The following is a 13,415-nucleotide window of genomic DNA, read 5'->3' as shown; positions in this document are numbered from 1 at the left end:
GTAGAAGAAGACGAGAAAACCAAATAAACTTGATGGTCCCATAACTGGATCACAAGGAAGTATCAAAATGATATTTTTCTTCAAATCTTTTCTTTATACTAGCTCTTTGAATAATCTTATAAGGAACGCAAATGATAGGAATCGAATAATTCATATAGCTAAGCCCAACACGTTGGGACTAAGGCTTAGTCGTGTTGTTTTACTCATCTCTCTATGCTACTCTGTTTTTCATCTGCTTACATTTCAAGCTTAGTTTTTTAAATTGTTGAATCATGTTTCTGAATTCAATTTTCAATTGGGGAATGAGTATTAATGCATACACTTTTAACCTTGTTGGTTCTATCATACTCATCATTATAGTATTTATATTGTTGGGTACTTTTTGGTCCATGATGCTTAAATAATATATAGTTTTTTTACACCTAGTGATTCAGTTCAAATGATTGGGTGCAGACAACCAATCTAGCCATCATAAACATAAATACAAGCTATAAATCGTTGGTGACAAGTGGTCAACACCATTTGACTCATCATCATCTGCCAAAGGATTCTAGTCGTGTAGGTTTGCAGATTATCTTCTCTGTTTCTCTTTCCTTTTTTCCTTCAAAAAGAAATAGGGGCACGAGATGTTTGGGTTGGGTCTCTTCCATCCTCATTTTGCACAATTAGTAACCTTCTTATTGTAATGTCTAGGTTACCGGTTAATGGTAATATTCTCATTGAGGTAGTTGTGTTAATTGTGCTGATATCCTTTGTTTGGCTCTCCTTCGTTCTTAGAGGTAAATAATAGGTTTAGGCTCTCTTATTTATTTTATTTTTATCTCTTTATTGATTTACCTTTCTCTGGTTTGAATGGCTATGCGATAATTTCTCCGTCTTAGCAGACCCTCTTTCCTAGCTCCACCGCTGAGCGAGTGTGCACGGAGTATTTGTTGTACTCCGGCACCCGAATTCATCTTGGGAGGGCCGTGAAGAGATTATGAGGATGCAATAATTGATCAGGTTTGAAATTTATATTGCATTGCTAGAATTTGTTCCTGATTTCTTTTTTCTATTAGTTCATTAATAATACCTTTTCCAGATTTGCTACTCTCGAGTCCTTGAACTTGATCGACAGTGATAAGCAATATATGAGAACGACGGAAACAAATATACCCCCTCATTGCTTTATAGTTGTGAGGTTGATCATCTAATAGTTATTGGTGAGTTTTACTGCAACTGTTCTTTTCCTTCCATTTAGGACAATTTAATGAATTCAGTTCACTCTTTCAAGAATCTTCCAATAATATTTTATTTCTCAAACTAGAAAATACAATTTTAGGTACTCAGCTAACTTCCTTGAAATTCATTAAAACTCTAATTTATGAAGTCTTTGGATAGTTGAGCTTGTTTTACCTCTCTAATCAGGTGGTATGCACTTGCTGGATTATTTTATTTAATTTCCTCCCAAATTCAAGGCTCTATAACCCTTCATATATGTGTATGTGAATTCTCATGACTTGTATAATTTAAAAAAAAAATATGCTGTTATGGACAACCTTTGTTTATTCAATGCTATTGAATTGTCAAAAAATATACCCTTCTCTGTCAAAATTTTATAGATGCTCATTTATTTTGTAGGATTATTATAGTTTCAGCTCGAAGTTGAAGCATATTGTTCGCTTACCATTCGTGTGGCGGACAAGGCTATCCAACGTGTTTCTTTAGCTCTCGCACATCTTTGTTCTCCTTGTAAAATTGTACATTTGAAATGTTTATATTTGAAATGCTAATTATATTCAACTTTATGGTTCCATTGTTATTCATATGGTACTTAATAATATGGAATGAAATATTTGTTGTGGATGCCTTTGATTTAGACTTAGATTTTGTTTGTAGATATATGTGTTCTCTGATTGAGAATATTTTTTTTATAATAGAATGATTTATGTTTATATATTAATTACTAATTTTTCGTCAGGAATGGTTAACATTTGCCAGTCTAACTGGGATGTCCGGCCTGCCTTCGCGTCCCAACTCTCATTCAAAAAAAGGAATGGTTAACATTTTTGAACTTTGTTTGTTTTTTTATTCTTTTTTGTTCTTATTAGTTTTAATATAGCTCCCTTCAATCCAAATATTTATATAATAATAATAATAATAATAATAATAATAATAATAATAATAATAATAATGAAATATTAATAAAAATAAATTACTAAAAATTCATTTTTCCACGATTATGCTCGTGGCAAATCAAGGTTTTGGCCACAAGTGTTCTATGTTTGCTACAGTTATGCTCGTGGCTAAGCAAAGTTTCTGGGTAGAAATGTTCAATTTTTTTGCTACGGTTATGCTCGTGGCTAAGTGGAATTGATTGTCACGGGTGGCTTTCTTGCCACGGGTATTTTACTTTTGCCACAAATTTACCTGTGGCAAAATGATTCAACTAGCCACAAATTTTTCCGTGGCATAAAAACCAATTTATGCCACACCCACTCTTTTCCCGTGGCAAATACCTAACCACGATCACTTGCGCCGCGGGAGTATCTACCTTGATTTTTCGTGGCTAAATAGTATAGCCACGAAAATATTATACTTGTGCCACGATTCTAACCGTGGCGCAAGTGATGATTTGTTGTAAGCTTGAGGAAAATAAAAATGTTGACATTTTTACTAATTATTATGGAGTTTGAATAATATTTTGGAGATTATGATAGACACTAATTTGGAGTTAGGATAAATAGTTGAAGATATGTATATTGACAATTGAATTTATATAGTACCTTCATTGATAATAATAGTCAAGTAATTTTTAGTTGAAGTTTGTGTGATTATAGTTTAAGTTTATATAAGGATCAAATTGAGTGTTTGTAGGTCAAATAAGAAAATCGAATGACATTATAGATTTATTGACTTTTATATATGTAAGGATATTATTTGGAGTTTGTAAAAACATTGATTATCGTAATTTAGGTACTCTATATTGCTTAGTTATATGGTTGGAGAAAATGTTGAAGTTTATTTAGATTGATAAATGGTATATATAGTGATGATTATAAAAAAAAAATATAGCATATTAGTTCAATTGATTTTAAGGAATTAAATTGAAAATTATAAGAGTGACATGGATATTAAGATTTTATGAAAGGAGTCTTATTGATAGGAAATCATATTATAATAATAAGGTTTATATTTGATTGAAGATGATGATTGGAGAGGTTATAATATAAATCATGATTGGAGTGAAAATTGTAGATATAAGTATTATTATTATTATGATGAAGTAAATTATACGTTGATGCAATTTATTGATTCGAATTATTTGAAGTTTAAGGAAAATATAATATCGTAAATATTAGTGGTTCAAAAGTGATTTTTTCCCTATAGAAATCTATTGAACTTGGAGATATGTGAAATATATTTGATATATAAGCAATGGACGAAATCAATTGTGATTTAGATTTATTAAAGTGAGATTTGGTTTAATGCTAGGAAGATATGAATATAAAGTGTAGCATATTAAATAAAATTGAATAAATGATATTTGAAGTCTTCTTACAGATATGTTGGTGATGGAGTTAACTAGGTTGAAGTTTAGAGTTAAGAGTTATGTATAAATAATTGTTACAGTGATGTCGATATGGATGAAGTTAATGGAGGAAAACATTAGAATTTGTGGTCTCATGATGATTATGATAAATTTAGTGAGTTGAAATAACTTTATGATCTTGAAGACGGTTGAAAAAAAAACTTGGATAGACTAGAGATTATGAATTTCGAGGACGAGATTCTTTAAGGTGGGAAGAATTGTCACATTTGTGCCCTTAATTTTAGTTATTATACCCTAATATTAGGTTACATTATATTTGTTTATTCATCGGAGAGTTAATTGGGTATTATGGATATAGTTTGGAGCCTAATGTCATGCTTTAAGTGTAAAATTAAATGTTTATAGTAAATTTAAAGGAGGCTAGATTTTAGAAGGATCAAAATAGATATTATCCATTATTGGAACCCAAATTATATAAAACTAGGCATGCATTTTGTGCCATATTTCCAGGGCAATTTTTTTGGAAGAATTTCCGAAGCTTGTGATCATCTCCATCTCACCCTCTCCATTCAAACTCTCAAAATACCCAGCTTCATTGATCTTATGATATCCGGACGGAGTTTGTGTGGTCCAATTGAGCCTATTTTTTTATAGTACCTTCTAGACATCCTAATACACATTATGGTCGGTGTGATTTTGATTTGGAATATTTTAGCATGAATTCGTCCTAAGCAGTTTGGAGGAGAAGATTTGAGGCTTAATGTGTTTTATTTTCTCAATTATGGTAAGTAACTATCAACTACCCTTTTGAGTTTATATATATATATATATATATATATCACTCTATGTTTTTCCAGAAATTGATTTTTTCGGAATTTTTACCATGCATTTGATTAATTGGAGTTTTTATGATTTAGTTTTTAACATGAGCTTAAAGTTAAGTTCAAGCAATTATATATGTATTTGCATGATTTGGGTTTTGTTTTGATGAACTTAATATATTTGATTAATATTTGTGTATGATTTGATATTTTGAAGACTAGAATTTAAAGGAAAGTGTATTGAGAAACTTTATTAATAATTGGTTTATGAACAAAGGTGTATGAATATATATTAAGTGGTTTTTTATAAATTTATTTCTCAAAGTAAATTTTAGTTTTAATTAAAGATTATTAAAATAGTAATTTTGATAAATTTATGATTTATTGAAATAAAATATATATATAATGATTTATGTCTTTTGTTTTAAGAAATTGAAGTTAGTATTGATAAGTATATCAATACATTATTTATTGGTGATTTTAGTTCAATAATAAATTATGATTTAATATTTTGGAAATGGATTGAGTAAAGGTATGGAGAAAATTTTATGATGTTGATTTATGAGTTATATATATATATATATATATGATTTTAAATTTTATTATGAAATTATAATACTTTTAGTATCATCAAGAGTAATCCAGATATGTGACTTTAATTAAAGTCTGTATTTAAGGAGAAATACGGCCTGTGTACACAGTTAAAGACCTAATATGGTATGGAAAAGAAGTGTTGAGCAAGACCATGCAGAGTTAGGCAAAATTGTATGATATCTCGATTCTATTATATTGTGGGGATTGATACATACGGGGATTATCTCTCGGATGGATACAGTTTGGGAAGTAATTATTGAGATAAGTTTTGTGAAGTATTTATTGATATACGGCTTGTGAAGTATTTATTGAGATACAGTTTATGAAGTATTTATCGGAATACGATTTATGAATTATTTATCGAAATACGATTTATGAAGTGTTTATTGATTTACGATTGATTTGAGTAAATGGTTGATTGCAAACCTATTTATTTTGTATAGCTGAGATTTTAACCAAATAAATGTTTATAGCTATTTTGAACACGAGTTTTATCTTAAGTAATTTAATACAGTGATTTGCGTTTTGACTATGCTTGGTATTTTGAGAAATGATAGCAAGCTTGATATTTTAAGTTGCAAATTTTGTTAAAAGTATCATTTGACTATTTTATTATGGTTTAATCCATAAAATGTTAATTCTTAAGAATATGAATTTTATATGATGCATTTTGAAAAATTAAACTATAAATATAGTTATTTTGAGTATAATTAATTTATGTAGTTGATAATTATTTACTGAGATTTCTGTCTCACGTTTTTAAATGTTTTAACGATTTAGGCGAGAAAGAGCAAGGTATAGAAGAAGTTACGAGTTGATAAACAAGGTTAAAGTATCGAGTCATTGACTTTGTCTTTGGTTAGGACATTTGTCTTTCGTTTGAAAATTTGATTGTATTGGGTTATATTTTGGGACTTGAATGTAGTATATATATGAATTCGTTTTATAATATATCTAAGAGGAATACTTGAAAAGTTTGAAATTTATGATATTTGGATAATTTGGAGACTCTTAGATGTTGATTGTGATTTTTCTATTTCACGCCCGATGCTGATTGAGGTCATTTAGGGTCGGGTGTGACAGTTACTCCTTCCACTCGGCAAGGGGCTGGCAGACGGATGTCTCAAAGTCCATCTCGCGCCTCTAAAGTGTTGAGGGAGGTTCAAAATGACGTTGTTCCAATTCACCGATCATTCCCGAGAATCACAAACGCTATTGCTTCTAATCCACCTGATTTGGTGGCTGTTATTATATCATCTGACCCCACTTCATCCGCACTTCCTCCTTTGATCAGCAGACCTGATGAGGTTGTGATCCCAACACCTATTGTTTCTTTCCCTTTGGCAAACAATGATGATTCTACTGCCGTTAACAACATTAATACTACTGCTCAGGCTACATATGCTTTTACTTCCGAGATTCAGGTCCCTGCTCCAGAATGGCAAGTCGTTTCATACAGGAAAAACACATCTCTCCGCGAGATGAAAAGGGAAGCCCGCTCTCATGCGAGGAGGCAATCTGAACCTCGTAACTCATGAATCCTCTACTGGAACTGTAGAGTTTTAGGAACGCTAAAACCAAGCATTTCATTTATGATTATTGTTCTAAGAATCATCCGGATTTGGTCTGTCTTGCTGAGCCGATGGTTGGTTTTGATTCAATACTTGCGACCTTCTGGTCTTCTCTTGGTCTAGTCCTAATTGCTTTCAATAATCGATCTCCTTCTACTATTTGGGTTCTTACTCGTCAAACTATGACTTCTACTCGTGTGATTATCCGTGAGCAGGTGATAGTTTGTGACTTTGTTTTACATAACAAATCCCATTGTGTTTGGTTTGTGTACGCCAGTGTTTGGTCAAATCGTCACCGAATCCTTTGGGAAGACATTCTTGGGGACTTCCATGAAATCTCTTTCCCTCTTCTAGACTTGTCATTGGGGATTTTAACGCTATTCTGGGAGCATATGAAAAGTCTGGCAATCCTCCTCCTTCTCGCCCTTGTGTAGACTTTCGTAACTTCATTGAATCAACTAATTTACTTGATATTCCTCATTCTGGTTCAACTTATTCCTTGACAAATGGATGACTTGGTTATGCACAAGTTTGCAGCAGTCTGGGTAGGGCTCTTGCTTCTGAGGATTTCATGAACATGTGGGCATCTGTCTCCTGCTCTTTACTCCCGTGACATTTATCTGATCACCCCCTATCTTTCTAGAAGGAAAGATTATGGATTCTCGCCCGGCTCGTTTTCATTTCGAAAGGATGTGGCTAACTCACCCTGGCCTATGATAAGTTATCCTTGACTTTCAGTCTGACGATAGCACTCGTCTTCCTCCTTTGCAATTAATTGGTTTCAAATTACGGTGACTTCAGGGGGTGCTTCGGGTTTGGAACCGTGATGTTTTTAGGAATCTTGATAAATTTATTTCTGAGGCACAGACTTCTCTTGCTGATATCCAAGCTGAAATTGACATCTCTGGATTTTCGGATTCGCTTGTTCATCGTGAGCTCTTAGCTCATTCTGAGCTTGATGAAAAACTGCTGCAAAAGTAAATTTTTCTAAAAGAAAAAAGCAGGAATAATTGGTTAATGACGGGTGATCGTAATAACACTTTTTTTCATCGTTCCGTCACATGTCTGTGAAGCTGTTAGAGCCTTCTTTACTACTGGTCATATGCTTCTGGGGCTTAACTCAAATACCATGGTTTTAATTCCAAAAATTGAGGGAGCGGTCAAGATTGAGCAGTTCAGGCCGATTGTCTTCGGTAAAAAACTTGTTAGGTGAATTCCGCAAGTGCACGGTTTCGCTTGTAGTAATATAATATCGATCCCACAAGGAACGTATGATAATTTGATTAGAATTTATTGTCTTGATTACATTCGTCTTCTCAAAGTTTATAGGAAAACGTTAATGGTTTGAAATGGTTTAAATTGGTTTCTAATCATAATTTTGGTTATAGTTAAGATTACAACATATAGAAATTAAGTTTAGGTTAAAGTAGAATTCGAGACTTGTTTACACAAAGCAAGAAAACAACTTATAACTTTGATCAGATTATTAAGATATAACAATTTATCGATTAACACAATTAACGGGCTTCGAACTGCAGACGATCTTCCTACGATCGGGTAAGATCGCTACCTTAATCAAATTGGTGTTTTATGTCTGATAAGTCGAGTTACCAATCATATCATCCATAAATCCTAATTATTTTAAGTGTTCAACAAACTTTCCTGGTAATTATATTTGTGTAAAACGTTTTAATGAAAACACCAGAACATTACTTCAAACATCATTTTGTCAGAATAACATCAAAGTAACAACAAAAGAATATATTGCATTGAAAAGATATCTTATTAATTGATTATGAATCGAATCAAGTTAACAGGGAAGAAGAAACATGGATAGCATTTTAACTAATTTGAGTTCCGGATTGTCAATCCTTTCCTCAAACTTCGTAGGTTTGTCAGACCCTGAGGTGCTTCATCCGCTAATTCTTCTCACTGAATCTCGAAATAGAGATCGCTGGATCCACTACCAGAATGCAAACTCATCTTTGAACAACACTCAAACTCTAAACTATAAGAACTACATATCGTATCTTAAACTATTTACACAAACTTGTAACTTTATAACAAGTTTATGTAACAAAACTATGAACTAAAATAACCAACATAACAACATTGAAATAATCAACATTGAAAAACATTGAATTCTGAACTTCTTCATCTATTTATAATATTCCAAGATGTGTGTTTGAAGAGACGTTTCCGTTGGTGAAGAGTCACCTCTATCTGGATGAAAGAACGCGTCGTTTGGAAATTAACACATGTAAAATGTGTGCTGAAAACTTCGCTGCTGCTACCGAGATTTTGGAATCTCAGTCGCGACATGGGGCTTATCACACTCCCACACTTAAGCTTTTGCTAGTCCCGAGCAAAATTATCATTAAATTTATCCTTCAAACGATCTTTAAAAATAGAATATATTTCCACATAACATTTTTAAATTAGTTAAACCAAAAGATAAATTTCTTTAAGGTAAATTTATACGCAAAACATCAAACTAGCTAGGATAAAAGTGATTTATCATCCGTCTTGTATTGTGATTTTTATATTGAAGCATTAGGGACGGGTGTAAGCACACATGTCTTTGATCTTCGGTCTCAAGGCATTTATTAACTTGTGTCCGTTTAAGAGGTCCCGACCATGTCATGGCTGGACGCAACCGTGACTTTAAACTTAGACACGTTATTTTGGTTTTTAATTTTTATTTAACATTTCTTTCATACCTCGATCGTGATAAGGGTGGTCGCAACCGTGGCCAAAAGTACCTTTTTACTAACTTTTCTTCCCTTTCATACCTCGATTATGACATGGGTGGTCGCAACCGTGGCCAAAAGTTAAGAATACGATTATTTAATTAAATTAATATGAGTTGTAAATAAATAAAATTTTAATATGGGAAAGCAAAGAGTACATTCATCCTCTATTGACTTAAATCAACATGTATTATGGCTATAGTTTCCCTGAAAACTTCAATTGAATTTAAAGTAAGAATGAATCAAACCGAGCAAAAAGTGTTAGTTTGATTAATGCCTATAAACCTAATTGAAAAATAGAAATAAGAAGTATATTTATCATGCATTGGCATAATATAAAAGAAAAATCGAAATAAAGAATATATTACTTATATACATTTACTCGAGACATTTTCTTTATAAAATCGTGTCGGAGATGTTTTAATAACATTGTTGCCCTTGTAGAAATATTTAATTATTTCTAGCATATTTATATAACCTTAATATGTAATATGTACTAATTATTTTTTAGCATATGTAACATGTATTATTATTATTTTTACGTAGGCAAAAATGTGTATGCAAAAATAATTTGACAAACATTCGTACTCGAAATAAGATAAATGAAGTATCTTCTTCCATACTTAAACTGGACAATGTCCTCATTGTGCAAAAATTGATAATTAAAAGATGGAGTACGAAATTATAAAAACCGAAATAAACGAGTACGAAACAAACAATCATAAAATAAAAAAATAGACTAAAAAGTAAGGAAAGATAAAACATGAATGTGACGGAGAATCCGATGGAGATCGTGTCGACTCGACTCCTTCGCGACAGAAATACAATAATAACTGTAGACGAGTGGATTGTTGTTCCTTCCTCAAATTATTGACGTGTTTATCTAACTCATCGATTTGTAAGTTTAGTTGTCTATTGTTGGTGCTTATTTTCGCCAAAAACTTTGTTGTTTGCTCGTTGCGAGAATGTCTCTAATAACCGTATACGTGATCCAAAACTTGTTGTCAACCCACAACTTCATCTACAGGAGCCCCAACGTCTTCACGTGGTGCCTCATCTTCATGCATATCTTCATCCTCACCAAAATCCGCTTCCTTATTACCATCCTCTTGAAAACCATTGCCATGTGAACTTGAAATACCAACACCGGACTTGCAGTACCAACATCAAACTTGCAAATAAACTAGCCGGTCTGGTCTCGTAAGACCTAATTGAAGGAGTACTGTAGCTAACTACTAAACTAGCTTGGAAAAGTGCGGCATAATCCAACATTGGAAAATAATCATATGTAACGGAATGAAATTACTCCAAACTACCCGTAGCTTCCAAAACAAACTCGTAATCAAATTACCCATAAAAACTTGCGTATTGGTTGAAACGGAGGCTCGGTTTAAATTGTCAAGAAGTTGTCCAACGTTATCTACCACTAAACCCTTGAAGATGTAATCCAAAATGAACAAATAAATTCCGACCTCGAACCTTCTACCCTTTAACATGACCAAAAAGAGAATAGGATAAAAATTAATGGATATAGAAAATACAATTATCCTTAATGAGCTTGCTAGAAGCATTCTTGGGATTAAATTCATCTAATCCAACTTCATAAATTGTACCCAATGACCTAAATGTAAATCTCTGTAGCAAAATCCAAAAAGAATAGCGTGAAACGCGAACTTTGTCCCAAAAGAGTGCCTATACTGCTTCCCCTCCTCATCAGAAATAATGTCGAATGTGGCCACAAAAAGACAACGCAACCAATTGGAGGTGGAAGTGGAAATCTTGTGAGTAACCTTATGACTAGGCATGGTGTATAAAATTTTGAACTTAAGAGAGAAATAAAATAGAAAAATTTTGTAAAAGAGAGAAAAATGGAGGGTTAGGTTATGGAGTTTGTGTTTGGGGAAAAAGATGAATAGTAAAAAGGTAGGGGAAAAATCAAAAATATTTTATGGAAAAAGAAGTATGTTGGATAGGTGAAATAAAAATTGGTAAAATTAAAAATGATATGGTTTTGTAATTGAATGTTGAAGAAGAAAATATGTTTTAAATAGAGTTGGAATAGGAAAAAATGAAGGATGTAAGCCAATTTTCGGCCTAAACAGCGTGTCGCGAGAATCTCAATAACGCCAAACGTTTTTCAGGGAGAAAAATTCTTCTTGACTTCACCTGCTCGCTGATCGTCAAAAGATATTGAGAATCTCTACCGAGATTTTCAAGTTGTACACCAAAATTTCCATTTTCTAACATTTTCAACTTGCTTTTTTTTCTTAATGGAGGGGAAGAAACCCCGGAGCACAACAAAAAACAAGTTAAGTGATACTAGTCATCCTAGGAAGACAAGTACCACAAATATCAGAAAATAAGATATCCATGATGCCTGCAGGGGGCACCCCACACTCGTGAAGACCCAGGGGTAAACTTCCTGTGTAATTCGCCATCCAGTCTGTGGCACGGTTACCTTTGCAGAGAATATGAATCAACCTAACCTCTTCCCAATCCTGTCTTAACAATCTTTGACACTCATCAATTAGCCAAAAGAACCTATGCCTATGATCCTTACCATTCTTCACCAAATCCACAACCACAAGCGAGTCCATTTCGAATAAAACTCTACGGAAATGTCTATCCCAAGCAAACTTTAACCTGAAGTACAGACCACATAGCTCTGCAAGCACAACACTACAAATACCTAAGTTAACAGAGAACCCTCCTACCCAAACTCCATTGTCATTCCGAGTAATGCCCCCTGCAGCCGTCGGACCCGGGGCTCCCTTATAAGCACCATCACTATTCACCTTGATCCAGCCCTTCGACGGGGGCTTCCAACTAACCATGACAGTCCTTCTACTTCTATTTCTCATGCGCTGCTCATCTAAAAAGGCTTTCTGACATTCCCCAGCTTTACCATATATAAATTCCAGCTTATTTCGACAAACAGCATTATCCGGATCGAACACCGCCGAGCATCTCCACCGCCACAACCACCAGATGGTGTATGTTGGTCCCTTGTAAGGTTGCAAGTATAGTTCCAAGGGGGGGGTTAGGAACTATTTAAACTTTTTCGCAATTAGGGCAGACTTCTTTTTCTAAGGAAAAAGGTTTTAACAGCGGCGCTGAGTAAACAGCAAGATACTGGCTTAGTCAACTGGTGACTAGGTCAGTTTCTTAGCTTGAGTCAGAAGATAGCACTTAGAGTCTATTCCTGAGCTCAGACGTTCAACGCGCACAACTCAACTTGACCTCTTTACTTGGTCAGTTTTTGGTTATTTTAAGCAAGCAATATAAATAAGGAGTTAAAGGTAAGAAATACTTCACTCAGCAGATTTATCCAGGTTCGGCTTCTTCTAAGCCTACGTCCTGTCCCCGGAACACGTTCCGAGATTTCGAATCCTCTACTGAGCTCTTTAAAGGTAGAGCCTCAAACCTTTTACAATATCAGCAACTGAGTATGACAAGAGTACCTTCCTTTATACCTCTACTCAATCCTAATCTCTCGCTGAGTACTAAAACCGAGTACTCAGCCTCTCCTTTCTATCTCTAGAAATGATAAGTGTTTTGTCCTATACAAAGATTTGCTAAGACACTTTAGACGATTGAAACAATCACTCTAGACTTTTACACAGATATAAGAATTGTAGTGTAAGATTTTGCTTTGCTTCTTTGCTTGCAGAACTTGTATTTGGTCAGCGTAATGGCTTGATCAAGTTCTGTGTTGAGTGAAGCTTCTGATGGCACTATTTATAGAGACGTCTGGGCATCGGTCATTTTGAATTTCGAAATAACCATTGGAGGGAAACGGCTATATGTCGTTGTCATCCTGACTTGCTCAAAGCTCTCGGCCAATCAGAATTGTGTATCTTCTGTCCTCGGTCAGCTCAGCAGACTGTCTCTCCTTTTATGGTAAAGTCAACTGGACAGCATACTGTGTCGTCTGAACTTTGCCCAAAGGGGAAATACTTTGTCTGGAAGTTTTGCTTTGCTAGCTGCTGTCTTGTACGCTTTGTCGAGACTACTCAGCAGCTTCATCTTGAAGTTGTTCCCGAAGGTCTTCTAGATCCTTCCTTTTGCTGAGTTGCGTTTTGTTCAAAACGGCAATGTCTTGACATACGCGGGCCGAGTTGTACTGAGTTGTTTGACTTGGGCCTTG

This window comes from Euphorbia lathyris, chromosome 7, assembly GCF_963576675.1.
Source record: "Euphorbia lathyris chromosome 7, ddEupLath1.1, whole genome shotgun sequence".
Taxonomy (NCBI): Eukaryota; Viridiplantae; Streptophyta; class Magnoliopsida; order Malpighiales; family Euphorbiaceae; genus Euphorbia; species Euphorbia lathyris.
The sequence above is the reverse complement of the archived record's forward strand: the minus strand, read 5'-3'. Positions refer to the sequence as shown.